This window comes from Pseudopipra pipra, chromosome 14, assembly GCF_036250125.1.
Source record: "Pseudopipra pipra isolate bDixPip1 chromosome 14, bDixPip1.hap1, whole genome shotgun sequence".
Classification (NCBI taxonomy): domain Eukaryota; kingdom Metazoa; phylum Chordata; class Aves; order Passeriformes; family Pipridae; genus Pseudopipra; species Pseudopipra pipra.
Window position 1 is genome coordinate 10,622,213 of NC_087562.1, and position 14,272 is coordinate 10,636,484.

The window sequence follows — 14,272 nt, forward strand, 5'->3', positions numbered from 1 at the left end:
ATTAGAAAGAGTCAATGGCCACCACATGCCAGTCCCTATCTCTTTTTTCATAAATGGGTAAACTGAGGCCCACTACATCTGAGAGACTTTCCCTGTGCAGGCTCATGCACAGGCTCACTGACTACTTACAGCAGCACTTTCCCAGAGCCTTTGGCTTGGGCAACATTGCCAATCCACTACCTCATTGTCCAGGTATTTTTTCCCATTAGTAGCTCAATATTCCACACTATCATGAAGCATCACCCTGCACACCGAGGTCTGATGCGTCATCTCAAGGTCTGTGCATCAGCAGCTGCCATACCAGCTCAAAGGTGCCTCTCTCCTCACTGCCTCCTCCTCCTTTGGCCATTTCTTTCTCAGGGGCAGGCTTAAAGCAGGGTGGGAAATTTAAGAATTAAATCACAGCCCTTCAGAACTTTTTTTTTTTGTTGTCACAAAGTTATATTATTATTTTATGCAAAAATGGTAAAATAACTGGGAATGACCGAAGTGTCAGCAGTGCAGCAGCAGCCATGCTAGGTGTTATCACAGATCCAGCATGGGGCACAAAGGGAGGATTGTGTTCCACACCAGGACAGCCCCCGTTGCATCAGGAAGGGTGTCTGCAATGAGCTTTGCCCATGTCCAAAACAGCTGCAATTTAGTTTGTGGTAACAATGAAGTTCCAGCAGCCAAAGAACCAATGCGGACTGTTGAGCCCTGCTGTGGGGAATCCCACATGGTGACCTGGGGACCTGCCTGAGCTGAGGAGCACAAGGCAGCCTCCTCACTGTGCCCATTACCTGCTCGCTCAGACACACATACACACCCTGCAGAGCCATCTCTGACGGCGCTGCTGGTGTATCCCAAACTCCAGTGTCACAGACTGGCTGGGAGACTGTAGTAGCACATTGAGTTCTGTTAACATGTACTGCTGTCATGAATTCAGAGCCAGCCAACTGAAACATTAATGATCTGGTAAACTACAGAAAGGAACCAACTCAGAGTGAGGTCTGCAGCACAATCACTTGCCTGTTTGGGATGATGAACACCCATAATTCCTCAAGATTTCAGCAGGAGGTGAGGGGTTTTGCACCTTTGTAATTCAAGTACAGCATTAAGAATAAAAGTATAGCAAGGTACAAAACCCCATATCCAGCAGTCCAAATAGTGAAAAATATGAAATTTGCTATACTAGGAGAAAGTCACTGGCTACAAATATAATACAAAAAGGGTATTCAGATGAGCCACTACACTATCTGGTAATTCTTAGAAACACTGCAGAGGTGACTTGCCACACCAATTCCACCACAGACACCAAGAGCACTTCCAGCTGAAAAACAACCTCAGCTTTTCTGAAAGGTTTTCTAAGAAATCCTTTTTTTCTCCTTTAGCAAGCTGTGACTCATTGCTCTCTATAGCACAAACAGCTACCAGATACAGAACCCTAAGTGCCAGAAAACGCTCCACTAGCTCACAGAGAGTGTTTCAAGTGGGAGCTTCAGAACAGCCTCCAGAACCACACTCGTGTTCAAAGGAGGTGCTAGAGAACACGGCTGTGTGAAATTTGGCAATACAGCTTCACTGGCAGGAACATGGAGGTTAGTTTTGGCTCACACGAGACCCTCCACCCTGTAGTTTGCTTTGAACAGTTTTAATGAAAAACTCAAAAGTGAGATTCAGCTGTAACCATCAGTTTTTATCTAAGGGTGGTCAAAAGCAAAAAAAAACTTCTACTTCTGTGTATATATATGTTTTGGAGGCAGTATGCATCTCTCCTTAGAAGATACTCTGTATTTGAATTATCTTTGGAAGGGAAAATAGCTGGGAGACCTATAATTCCCTCTCACATATGCATGCAGGCAACCAAAACAGCGATGTGGTGGAGGATGGGGTGAATAAGTAAGTGCATCATCCAACTGGGCAGCAGACAAGCCTATCCACTTTTCTACTTCTAAAGGAAGAGTTAGTCACTCCTTCCACCTATTGCAGCAGCAAAATGAGAAAATGCTGCTCTTCAGCTTGAATAGACATTTATCTCATCAAAGAATCTAAAGATGGCTCCAGAGGTGCAATGAGACCCAAATCATTATAGTTTTGCTGCTTACCGCGTTGTATTTTGGAAATCCTCAAGCCTCAGAACACAAGTGGAAGGTGAATGAGGTAAATCACAGGATGCGTCTTGTTCTGACATGTGACAAGAGGAGGGAGAGAGAAAACCCACTTGAGGATGGCGAGTGGGAATACAGGATAAGCAGGACAGCCAGCCTCCCCTTGACAAGCATGCAAGTGAGCTGGCTGCCTGCCCCTCCAGGGCCTCCAAACACTTCAAAGGCAAGAGGTAGTTACAGGCCACTAGGATGTTTTCCATTGATTTAAAGGGAGGGTTCCCAGCACCCTAAAAAATCTGATACCTTGCTAACACAGATCACCAACATTTAGTTCAAGTTTTCTATTCCATGTAAAACGAGAGAACATATACTTAGCTTTCCTCTTCTGCAGACTGAAAATTCAGAAAACAGGACAAGCTAGCTCATAAATAATTGCAAAGCCCCTCCTGAAAAAGGCTAAGAGGGAGGTGGCATGAAAGCTCCCAGCCAGGAAAGCTGTGACTGCCAAGGAGCAGAACAGAATAAGGACAAGGACAGTGTGTGATATCCCAGATCCATCTGTACGCAGAAATGAAAGGCATTGAGGAAAATATCAGTGCGGGTTATGGCAGGCATTCCCAGGTGTGGGAAAATCCTCAGGGGAAGAGCACCATCAACAGAAAATACAGCAGACCTTATAAGAGACAGCTGACGTGGCAGATCCTACAAAAGCTTGTCTGCAGTATCTGAGCGTCTTTTGTTCCCTAGCCCTATTCTTTCACCTGGCAGCTCACAGATTAAAAGACCTGAAAGATGTTTCTGTCACAGAAGACTTTTCCTCAAAAGGCTCCTAAAAGGAGGAGGGACCAGGGTAATGCAGGGTCCACTACAGGGGATCCGTGGCAGTGGAAGCTTTACCCTTCTAATAACAACTCCCCTACTTTTCTGGAAATTCTCCCTAACCCTATCCTCTCACTACCTGCAGAGTGATAACAAAGCCAACATTGTCCATCAAGTCTCAATCTGAAGTGACTTATTTATTCTCAGGAGCTTTGTGTTCATTTTTTCAGCCTGGCATCCTAACAAAACAAGGTTTATGTCATCATATTGCCTGTCATATGTCTTAACTGTTTGTTCCTTCCTATTAACTTTTGAATCACACCGGACTGGGGATAGAGAGCTATGAGAGAAATTGAGTTTCTCGGGTAGAAATTGAGTTTCTCTAAGATCGGTGAACCTCCCTTTGATTGGGTAGGGCAGAGACCCCAGTTCAGGTCTCTGCTGAGAGAAAGGCTAAGAGCAGAGGCAGCACTTATCCCTGCTCTTGGGCATGTCCTAGGCAATCAGCAGGCATGTGCCACCCGGCCAAACCACACAGCTCATTCTGCTTCTTGTCCTGCTAGTAGGCAGAGGATGGGAAAGGGAGATGAGCGTGCTTTGTGGGGAATGGGGTCAGGTGGGGGGCTCAGCTGAACTTCCTCAGTGGAGAACACAACATCATCGCAAGTCCGGCCTCACACATAAGAAAACTTGTTTTCCCTGCCAAATGGCCTATAACTTCATGACACATCATCAAGGACAAATGCCAATATTTATCAAGTACTCACTGAATCCACTGTGTAGCCACACACAAAACAGCAACCAGCTGGAGAGTTCATCCAGTAGATTTGTTGCTGCAACTTTTTCTTCCCTTTTGCTTAAGTACGGCAAGCAATGGAAAAGTCATGTTGAAGTCACTTTGTCTCCTAATGTCACGACTTTCTGAGTCTGCACAATTGATGCAGGGTTTCTTGAAACAAGTAGAAAGCATGTGATGAACCGAATGCAGGCACTCGGGAAACAGCGCTCCTGCAAGACTGCAAGGCTTGGCTCTGGAGTTAGTTTGTGACGTCGGTTAACAAGCAGCTATTTGCTCCAAGTGTGCTCCACTCGGGCATTTTCCTGGATCTACTGACCAAACTATGAATTCTTAAGGAAAAGTGAAGGAAGAAACAAAATGCCCCTTTTTGCTGCACCACATGGTAAATTCCATTTGTCCCGTCCCAACTGCTTCTAGTGGCAGTGCAGTGTTTGTCTGAATTTTTAACAGATGTTTCTAAGTACTCTTGACCACTTCTCTCTCCTGAGGATTTCTGCAGTGGGATAGCTCTAGATAGTAATGCAAACAAAGCTTGTAAGAGGCTCTTGGGGATAAATCTGTAGACACTGCATCTAGGATGGGTGTGGGTATGGGTCCAAGCCTTATGAAACTTTGTAAATATCCTCTAAAGACTAACAAGCTGGACTGACCCTGCCTGCAGATGTTTTTGAGCTTACCAGCCCCGCAGTGAAAAAAGCAAGACAGCTTACAGATAACTGCAACACTCCTGAAGCAGCCCGAGAGCAGGACTTGAACTAAAATTTATAAAAGCAGGATATACTGGAGCAGAACAGAATCATGCAAAGGATGATGTGTAATGATGTAACTCCATTTCAACTCAAAATACCAAAGATGCTTCAAAGGGGACCGGTCTGGGCTGAGGCAGAATTTCCCAGATGTCAGGTTGCCCTCGGGAACAAGCACACTGGATTCACTTGACAGGTGTGAAGGTACTCATGCAGTCAGAACACAAATTGCTTAAAAAAAAAAAAATAAATTAAATCTCTGCTTTCATTTTTAAAGAAAATGAGCATCTTGCGGTAACGCCGGGTAAGGAGGCAGTGACGTCTGCCTGAGTTTGTACACAGCCTGAAACAATCAGCTAAAACATGCTCATGGCTGATAGTTTACATTATCGAAATGTAACCAGAGCTATTTAATTCCAAAATGAAATCTATTAAAGCTATTGTCAGTGTTTCACAGCAGCTGAAACTGTTTTTTTAAAAGGTCAGTCTACTAGCTAGAGAGTGAAAACAAGCAAGGCGGCTGTGCCAGCCCTTAGGACGTGGCTGCATCCTGCAGTCTGGCTTTGCATTCCCTTAAATGTCGGGCAAGAAGCAGCCGCGAGGTCTCAGCGGAGCCCGATGGCCCTGCCAGCCGCGGGGGGACGGCTGGAGGCTCAGCTCCTGCGGGGGGACAGACAACAGGGCAGCTGTGGGCGGTGGGAAGCCGTGGGGTGAGCCCACATGGGGTCCCCCGCACGCCCCCACCACAGCACGCTGCACCTACGCCTTGCTGGGGGCACAGAAAGGGATTGCTGGAGAGGACACCACTTCTTTTTTCACCCCATTCAGCTTTGTGGCGGCTCTGTCATTCCCAACAATACCACAGCGCTCCCCCACCCCTAGAAAAACCCATAAAAACCCCAACCTGAGAGCCACTTCCTCACAAACAGCACAGCATAGCTCCAAACACCCCCACTGTCAGCAAAGACCAAGCATTTGCTGTCATCTTCTGTATTAGCATTTCTGTTAACCCCTTTGTAAGATCATTTGACTCGGTTTCAAAATTCCTCATTCTGAAAAACACTTGTTAAATATTGGCCCTGACTGCTACACAAAGTGATAGCTTGGTAGTCATAACCCACAAGATATATTTAGCCTCACAAACTCATCATCAATGGATTTTGAAAGCACTGTAGCCAACAGACTGGAAACCACATGCAATACAAACACATAATAGAACTTTTAATGTGCAAAGAGACTAAACAAAAAGATCCTTGACCTTCTTGCTTTCCCTTGCATACCATTATCCCCAGTGAGACAGCAAATGGAATGACGTGGAGAGCAACAGCTACCATCAAGCAACTTTGGAAGCCAATTTCTACAGTAGTTAAGCAGTTAATGACGTTAATCAGAATGATAACTTATTAAATTCTATATTTATGCAAATAGCATTTTGGCATATCGCATGGAGACCTGAGAAACAGCGCTCGCCAGGAAAAGGTCCCAACGTCTTTTATATTTACCATTTTGGGTTTTTTAATACCATGTAAAAGTGTCCACGATGGTCAGTATGCCAGACAAACCACACTTAAATAAAAAGCTACAGTCACAAATTAATCTCCATCATCCCAAACAGATTAATGAAGAAATTGTTTCATTCTTAACCTTTAGGAAGCAGAGATTAATCTCTGCAGTTACATACAGTCTCTGCCTTTATCTTTTTAACAAGAAGATGACATTTCTTATAGACCTTCCTAAAACAGGCAACAATTGTTGAACAAAGAAAACAACAGGTAGCCCTCCCTCTCTCCATGCTACTGTAACTAGGGGATCTATAGCACAAAAATATAAAGCAACAGAGTAGTTTATGACTCTGACATGAAAGGACATTATCTGCATGTGATGAGATGAATCAGGAAAAATGCATTTTAGGGTAGGCAGAACTTTAAACAGTCTTAGTTTTGTAAAGCCTGTGCAGAAAATTTACTTTGTTCCAAGAGAAATAGCTGGCAACTTCTTGGCTCTGGGTCATATTTAAATTCAAAAAGAATGGAAGAAGAAGGGGATTCAAAGAAGAGCTAGGAATTGCACTTTTAATTGCTTTCAAGATGTCAAAAAGAATATCAAGATGTGCTTATGCATGTAGTTTTCCCCTTTCTTGATTCTGTTGTTTAATAGAATTAAAATTCTGCAACAAATTTTACCCATTCATTTGGCTCACTCTCTATCTTCAAGAAAATGAGGTGGGATCCACTTGCTACAGGATGTTGTGCAAAATTAGTAGTTCACCAATTGAAATTGTACCTCTATTTTGAAAATCAGTAATATTGCTTATACACAAGCCCTAACTGTTGATTTATTTATGTAAATATCTGTGTATCTGGGTACCTTCTCTTTGTTTCTGCAAAGCCTGCAACACAATGTTAAAATATCTCTAGAAAAAAATAATTGTCCTTTTTTCTCCACTTTGGGTACAAATTTCTGGGTTTTAAATGAATGTGCAGGTTTCCTGTTGCTACATGAAGCCGTCATTTCAAAATACCAACTAATTCTAGGGTTAATTAAAACACAATGTTTTATATCACAAACACTTCATTTCTTACAGCACATATCTTCTCTACCTTAATGTGATTGCTGGCTATTAAAAGAAGAAGGATTTTATTTTTTTAATTTAATAAAATAATTTAAAGTTTTACAGCAACTCACTTTATAGAGTCAACTTATGCAAGCAACGAAGCCTTTCCAGAGAAAACAGGATTCTCCGCACCTCCCTCTGGCTTTTCTCCCTACTGAATGCCGTGGCCTTCACTCAACCAAAGGAAATGAAAGACAGACTGAGACAACAGCATCACGTGGGTGAAGGTCAGATTGATTTTCAGCTGTGTGGTGCTGTTTTATCACCCTCAGGACAAAAGTTAAGCCCTTCATTTTTTTTCATGTCTGCTTTAACGGAGCAACTTATTTTTTTCCCTGAAATTTTGGTTGGACTCCATACCACCAGAATTACCAAGGATAGCTTAATTTAAAACATTTGTGGAGATCTTCTTTCCACAGAGTAAAATCCAGAGCAGCCCACACACCACAACAGTTCTATCCATGAGTTTCCTCTATTCCCTATGTACAAATAGTGGCTCCTTGAAACTACTGAGGTTTGTGCAGTGACATTTGCTGACAGCAGAAGAAGAGTGGGATGCAGCTGCCGGCTGTTCGGCAATGATCCTGGGCACGGGAGAGGAGCAGTTGCTATCTCAAAAGGGGCAAGTTCACAAATTGTTTTTTCTCCCCATCCTCCTTCCCTTCCTCCCTCTCCTCCCTTCTTGGAGTGGCCAAGCTCTCCTGCCTGTCACTCGGTGATCCGGACATGCACGGCCAATTGCTGTGGCAGCCTCTGGAAAAGTAGATAGTTTTGCTAACTCAGATTGCACTTTTCCCAACTCCAGTACCACTCACAAAAAAAATCACTCTCCCCAACTTGCTGTAAGGACTGGCTCTCCTCATTTCTCTTTTAATTAAGACTGATGCTCCCCCAAAGTAATGATGTTATTTTCAATACAATCTTAGCCAGTCAGGTCTTCAAAACCAAACTCATTAACAGAAAATGAGGTATTTTGTACATCACAGATATGTATATGCATACCTAATTATTGAGAGAAAGCATCCATTTCTCTCCCATTTCCAGTTTTCTGGCAAAAGGAAAACTCAGTATTCTCTCATTTAAGGTGAGACAAGAAAATCCTACTCACTTTCATTTCCTTTTATGTTACATTTTGGGTTGAATTTGTCTTATTTGTGTGAGGAGTGCAACAGCATTGTGACTGCCTCCTAAAGATGACAGTTTATCCTCCATAAAAAGCAAGGACTACTGTCTGCTTTATTTATATGTACCAGAGGTTCTGGTCAAAATCAAACCCAGTTACACTTGATGGCATTAAAACACCTTAGAATTCAATTCCTACATGAAACAGCTCTTGTAAAACAAACCATGACAAGTGTCTGTAAGAGAGGAAGGAACAGAGAAGGGCTGTAAGGTGAGATCAAGCAGCTATCCAGGTTGGATCTGAATGCGGTCTGAATGCAAATTAAATAATTTGCTAGGTTTTTGAACAAAGATTTGACTAGCACATGTCTTTAGTTCATCTGAACCTAGCTGAGATTGCCTTCCAAGACAGCACAAGGAGCAGCTTGATTTTTCACAGCACCCTGAGGAGATGTGCCATTGCTGGTCCCCGTGGGATGGCTCAAGGAAGGCTCTGCATGTGTACAGAGCTCCAAGGAGGAGCCAGCTCTGGGACAATGGACAAGAGAGCAACTGCAGCTGAGAGTAAAGGAGAAACCAGTAACACAGTAAGGTGTAACTTAAATGTATAAACTGTGAAGTGACTCAGTTACATGTGGGGCCGGGAAAGGGCAAATGCCAGCACAGTGTTGGGGAGAGGGCTGCTGAGAGCAAGATGTAGAATGGTGGCAGTCCAGAAAGGAGCAAGGAGAAAGCCTCTGAGGAGGGACCACAGGGACACAGGCAATGGGGAGAGGGGAGGGCAGAGAGCAGTCACCCCGAGCACACAGCCAGAAGTCACAAAAGCACAACCTCATGTGATGCAGAGACAAACCACAAACTGAGTACTACCATAAATGTTAAATAACTGTCCTAGATGCATCTTGAATTTTTGGCTGGTTTTGGATTGGTTGGTTGCTGTGGCTGATCAATGCATATTGAACAATGTACTTCAAACCTGCTTAAACTACTCTTGGAGTCCAGTAAATTACTGGCATTCACTGTTGCTCAAAGAAAATAAACACAGGTGTGTGTATTTATATTTCTATAGACTGCGAGTTTATAAAGGGAATTTATTCTACTTTTGTCTTTCCAAATTTTCTAATGAATAATTAGTAGATGTAGCTTTCTAAAATGACCATTTAGTATAAATTATATCAAATCTCATTTATTTTAAGAGATATCATTAAGTACAAAGTCTGCATGAGTGAACTGAGTTCACTGTAGAGGAAATGACTGGGAATTATGTTCAAAAATCTATTCAAATGTTTAATGTGACGGATTCCCTGGAGAAGAGAAAAGCAATGGGCTTCTTCAGCCTTTCCTTATGTCCTCCTCAGCAAGCCTAACAGTAATTGAGGCTAACAGTAAAAGAGGAGCCAAAAAGTCTTTCACCATTACGCTGAGAAAGATTTTCAAGGAAACTTAAGGAAGAGATGGACCCACAAGCCAACAAAATGGTGCTTTCAAGAGGAAGTTCACCCCCATGGTTACAGGCATCACCAGCAACAAAATCCACCTGGATTAAAGACCTTGGCTCTTCCAACAATTTCATGCATGTCATTAAGCAAACTGGTGCAGTTACAGTAATTTTCATCCAAAATAACTCAGGCTGTTAAGGGGGATGGTCTTGAATTATCCCCCCAAAGCCTGACCTCTTGTTCCCCTCGTGTTGACATAAGGCTTGTGCAGCTCCATAGGTCACCAGATCTGGAAGCTGCACAGACTAAAAATCAGTTCTTTTAATTGTCAGCAATGTCAGCTCCCAAAGACAACATAAACCTTGTACCAGCATAAGGCACGAGATGGGAGGAAGGAAGGAGTACTCTTTTCAGAAGGAGGCAAAACTTAAGCCAAATTACAGTGACAACTTCTTAATTCCATGATGACAAAAATAAGAATTCCTCGTGTCAGGAGGAGGTTGCTAGTCTAAATGTTTAAAGACTACAAAGTGCTCCAATGCCCTAGGAAGTATTTAACATGAACAGACCAAGTGCCTTGAAAACACCAAATCAATTTTTTCATTAGTTAAGACAATGAAAGCTTCTTATACTAAGCAAGATGTTTGAATGACATTACCTGTAGTTAATACATGTAATTTAACTTAAATTTCTACTGAGTATATTTTCAACAATTTTCAATTGAATATGAAATAACGAAATCTATTTTTAAAATTCACCCTACTGTTAAAAGCACCTATTAAAATTATTTAAATGAAACAGCATTCAGAACATACGTACTTGTTGCCAAAGCTTTGAAGAAAGTCAGAAGCTACTTAGACCTCTGGTGGAGGTCCTCTGACGTGCAAACCCAGCTTGGAGAGCAACAGCCTCTCCAGCAGGTGCAGGGAAAATATTTCCCTTATTCAATTTATTTGACTGGTTCAGTCCAGTACGCAGTTTCGTTCAGAACAGAGAAACTGTTTGGCAGACGGTCTCTGCTTCTTGCCAGCCCATGGAAAGAAAGGCGTGAGACGCCCACGGAGAACAGAGCGCCCGGCTGGGGTTGTCCAGGGGAGGACACGTACCTTGGTGGATCCATCCTACTCACAGGGCACCGCTGTGCCGCAGGGGCGCGGGCTGCCGGCCGGCACGGGGGACACCACACAGCCCTCCCTCGGGTGGCACTCGAGGCAGGCTGAGCCCTGGGCTCCCGGACCCAGAGGCCATGCGGAGATGCTCCAGCGAGCGCTCCCAAAGCCAGCCAGCTGAAGAGGACCAACCCATGCTGGCACGTTTCCCTAAAGCCAGCCGGCACCAGGGGGTGGAGGCTGCTTTCTGGCTTCCCCAAGCCTGGAGCACAGTTAATAACATGCCAGCTGTATCTGCAGACAAGCCAAGTTTAATGAGGCTACAACAAAAGCATTCAAATATGCACTACAGAACTTCTGTGGGGATTTTTTTCTAGAGCTTGTTTTAAAAAAAAAAAAGAAAGATAGGAATTCTTGACAATGTTTGTACACATACTTCCTTCATTTTTAATTGATTTTAAAAAAACACCATTTATATTCTACAAATTCAAAGAAATCAACATTAGAAGGACTTGTTTAATCCCACTACTTCCAACAGCAAAATTATGTTGTGTGATGAGTGCTTGAAATGCACTGCTGGTTGCTTTTTTCTTAATAAACATTGAAGTCTTAATTGTTTTTCCCCTACATGGCCAGACACCATCTTTCTGTCTGCCAGGTCTTCACACCAGGACAAGTACTGTCCCTCGCCTGCTGCTCGGGAGCCAGAACAGACACACAAACATGACCACATTACTGGCACGAGTGATGGAGGAGATAGCTGACCCCATGCTCTCCCATCAGCCACGCTTCACCATGCTCCTGTCTCTTACTCTGGGTCAAGGTACAGGAGGTATCTGTAAATGGACTGCAAAGAGGGATTTGGAGACAGTGGAGGGAGCAGCAAAAGAAGTCTGCTCAGGCATGAGTGGGTGGAGAAGGGGGGAAAGGAGCAATCACTCACTTTCTCCTCCACCAGAAGAACCGGAGAGTATCAAATGAAAGCAGGTGGTGACAAAACCGAAGTGAACAAAAGGAGGTACTTTTCCTACTTTTCCCCAATGCATAATTGAGCTCTGGGTCCCCACCACAGAAAATGCTAAAGGCACTTCAAAAGGGAAATTCATGGAAAAAGACTGTCTGAATAATTTAAATAAAAAGCACCACAAAGTGCCCAGATAAGTTTGCTGACATCTAGAAAAACGTTCTGGAGAAATGGCACTATGGGACCATCAGGCTGGCTCAGCACAGCCATCCTTATATGAAGACTACTTACCCAATGGTCTGCGAAGGATAGGGCAAGAAATCAGGAAAGAAAGCACACTCAGAGTGCACCTCTTGTTCACTGCTCACATCTGCAGTCTGAAGATCTCAACAGCTCTGAATCTGCAAAGGCTGTTGGTATGGCCAACAGTTTCTTCCCTCAACAGCCCACAGGAAGGCAAGGCGTGCCCTTCCGCAGCATTGTAACCACAAATAATCTATGCTCTTGTCCATCTGAGACAGGACAACCCCAGTACATCCTCCACTGCACTCTCTAAGGCTTTATTAAAGGCCACTTTATAACAAGCATGCATCTGTTGTAGTCCTGGGTACCCTCACTGCAGTTATAAACTGTGTTTCATATACTGGGTTTTGTCTAAAACTCCCTGAATGCTGGGACCTGCTTATGGCAACAGGAATCCTTCCTCCTGCTGTAGGCACAGCTGCCCTTGCAGCACTTGGCAGGCTCCAACCTGGGAAGGAGCCTTTCCATTGCAACCCCTCCCTCTTCTTTAAAAAAAAAAAAAATTTTACTTAGATTTCTATAATGTCAATAAACAAGCCTGCCCCATGTAGACTCCCACAATGCTCCCTCTGCGTAACATGGTGATGGATTACCCTTTGCAAACAGAAATATGAAGCAGGAGAAGGGGAGGCAGAGCTCCAGCACCCCTGGTGCCACAGAAGGGCTGTCTTGAAGCCTGGGGTGCTGCAGGGGGATCTGGGTGGGCTCCAGGTCCCAAGCGCAGGTCCTGCTTCACACAGGAGGTCTCTCACACTGGCCAGGACCCAGCACTGGCTCTTGCTTCACAGCATTTGGGGTGGTTCAGTCTCTGTGCATCTCTTCATTTCTGATGCAGCAATGTATCAGGAGGTGAGACTGGCTTTGCAGACAGCAAGGGGCCGACCTGTACAAGACTACCAAAGAACAACATGTTTCCTTTAAGAGGCCTCATTTAAGACATGCACCCACTTTCTCTTTTATTCATTTCTATGCATACCTGTGCTTACTTTGCAGACTACTTTTTGAACTAGATAAAAGCAGATAAAAGAACTCAATTAAAGTAGCAAGAATGAAACAGTCCCTTGCCAATACAAGCAGGGTAACTTGTCATCCTCAGCTCCTCACTGGGCCATATGTTTAAAAATGACAGGAAAATGTTCTTCCTGTGTGAAAAACATATGCTGCTTGAGGAAAGACATCATCATTGCTACGAAATGTCCGTGCAGCCTCAGAATGCATAGCTGGGCAGTCCACAGTGACTGCTGGCTACGAGGGGGCTAAGAAAGGGGTGGAGAGAGCTCATTGCCTCCCTCCTGCCAGGGGTTTTGGTAACATGCAACCAAGCCGCCCGCAGCCGCGCTGGCATCGCTCCTATCTGCACACGCAGTGCCTGGTGCTGCCTCCCTTGCCACCGTCCCCGGGGGGACCCGGCACAAAGGTGGCCATGGCGATTGGCAGGGGATGGCGCCTGGTGCACTGGCACACTCTTATCAGCGAGCACACTGCCCAGCTCCACACGCCGGCTCCCGTGTGGCCGTGGATCTGCCGTGGGCTCACAGCCGGGCCCCGCTCGGGGAGACCCTCCGCGAGGCCACAAAGCGCATCCCGAGCTGGGTGTTTATGGCGAGCGAGCATCGTTTGAAATTCACGTGTGTCCCCACCACAAATCCCTACAGGCCTTGGCACGCCCGCAAAATCCAAGAGAGCCTGACAAACAAGTGCTGAGGCTCAGCCCCAGCGGTGCCTCCCCGTGCCAAGGGGCTGAGGGTGGGGCTGTGCTGGGGCTGCGCTGGGGCTGTGTGCCCTCGCTGGAGCAGAGCAGCCCGGGGGTCTCACCTACCTTTGCCTGCAAGATGAACCTCCAATCTGCCGGACAAGCAGTGCTGTTAGGAAGCATCACACTTTACACGACTTTGTCAAACGTATGCAATACATGAAAGGCTACACTAAAGCACCTTTGCTGGCAGCCCCCACCCAGGGGGCAGAGCCAGCCCTGGTGCCTCAGCAGACACTGCACAGGATGTGCTGCAAAACCTCTGCGTGGGCAAGGGTAACACACACCCACCCTGACATTAAATTTGCAACTATGCTTCTGTTTGACTCCAGATCTGAATTCAGATGTGGGGATGTGCTTTGTGTTCTACACCATAAATATATATTTCACTGAGGGCCTGCAGAGAAAGCCAGTCAGCACAGCTCCTTATCAGCACACTGGTTTTGTGGCACGTGCAAGCAGAAGTCCTGGAAAAAGGTTGGTTGGGAACCTCCAGGTAAACTCAAGCATCACC

General features: G+C 44.9%; 1 protein-coding gene across 5 annotated transcripts in view; it reads right to left on the reverse strand.

Annotated features, from left to right (window-relative positions):
* Positions 1 to 14,272, reverse strand: part of ZNF423 (zinc finger protein 423) — a 229,122-nt gene that overhangs the window by 141,740 nt on the left and 73,110 nt on the right. Inside the window, exon 1 of one of the 5 annotated variants that reach the window (XM_064671145.1) lies at positions 10,736 to 10,843. The exons of the other annotated variants lie outside the window; for them this stretch is intronic. The gene's annotated coding sequence lies outside the window, so the exon portion shown is untranslated. Of the gene's footprint in view, positions 1 to 10,735; positions 10,844 to 14,272 lie in introns of those variants that run through there. 5 annotated transcript variants of the gene reach the window in all.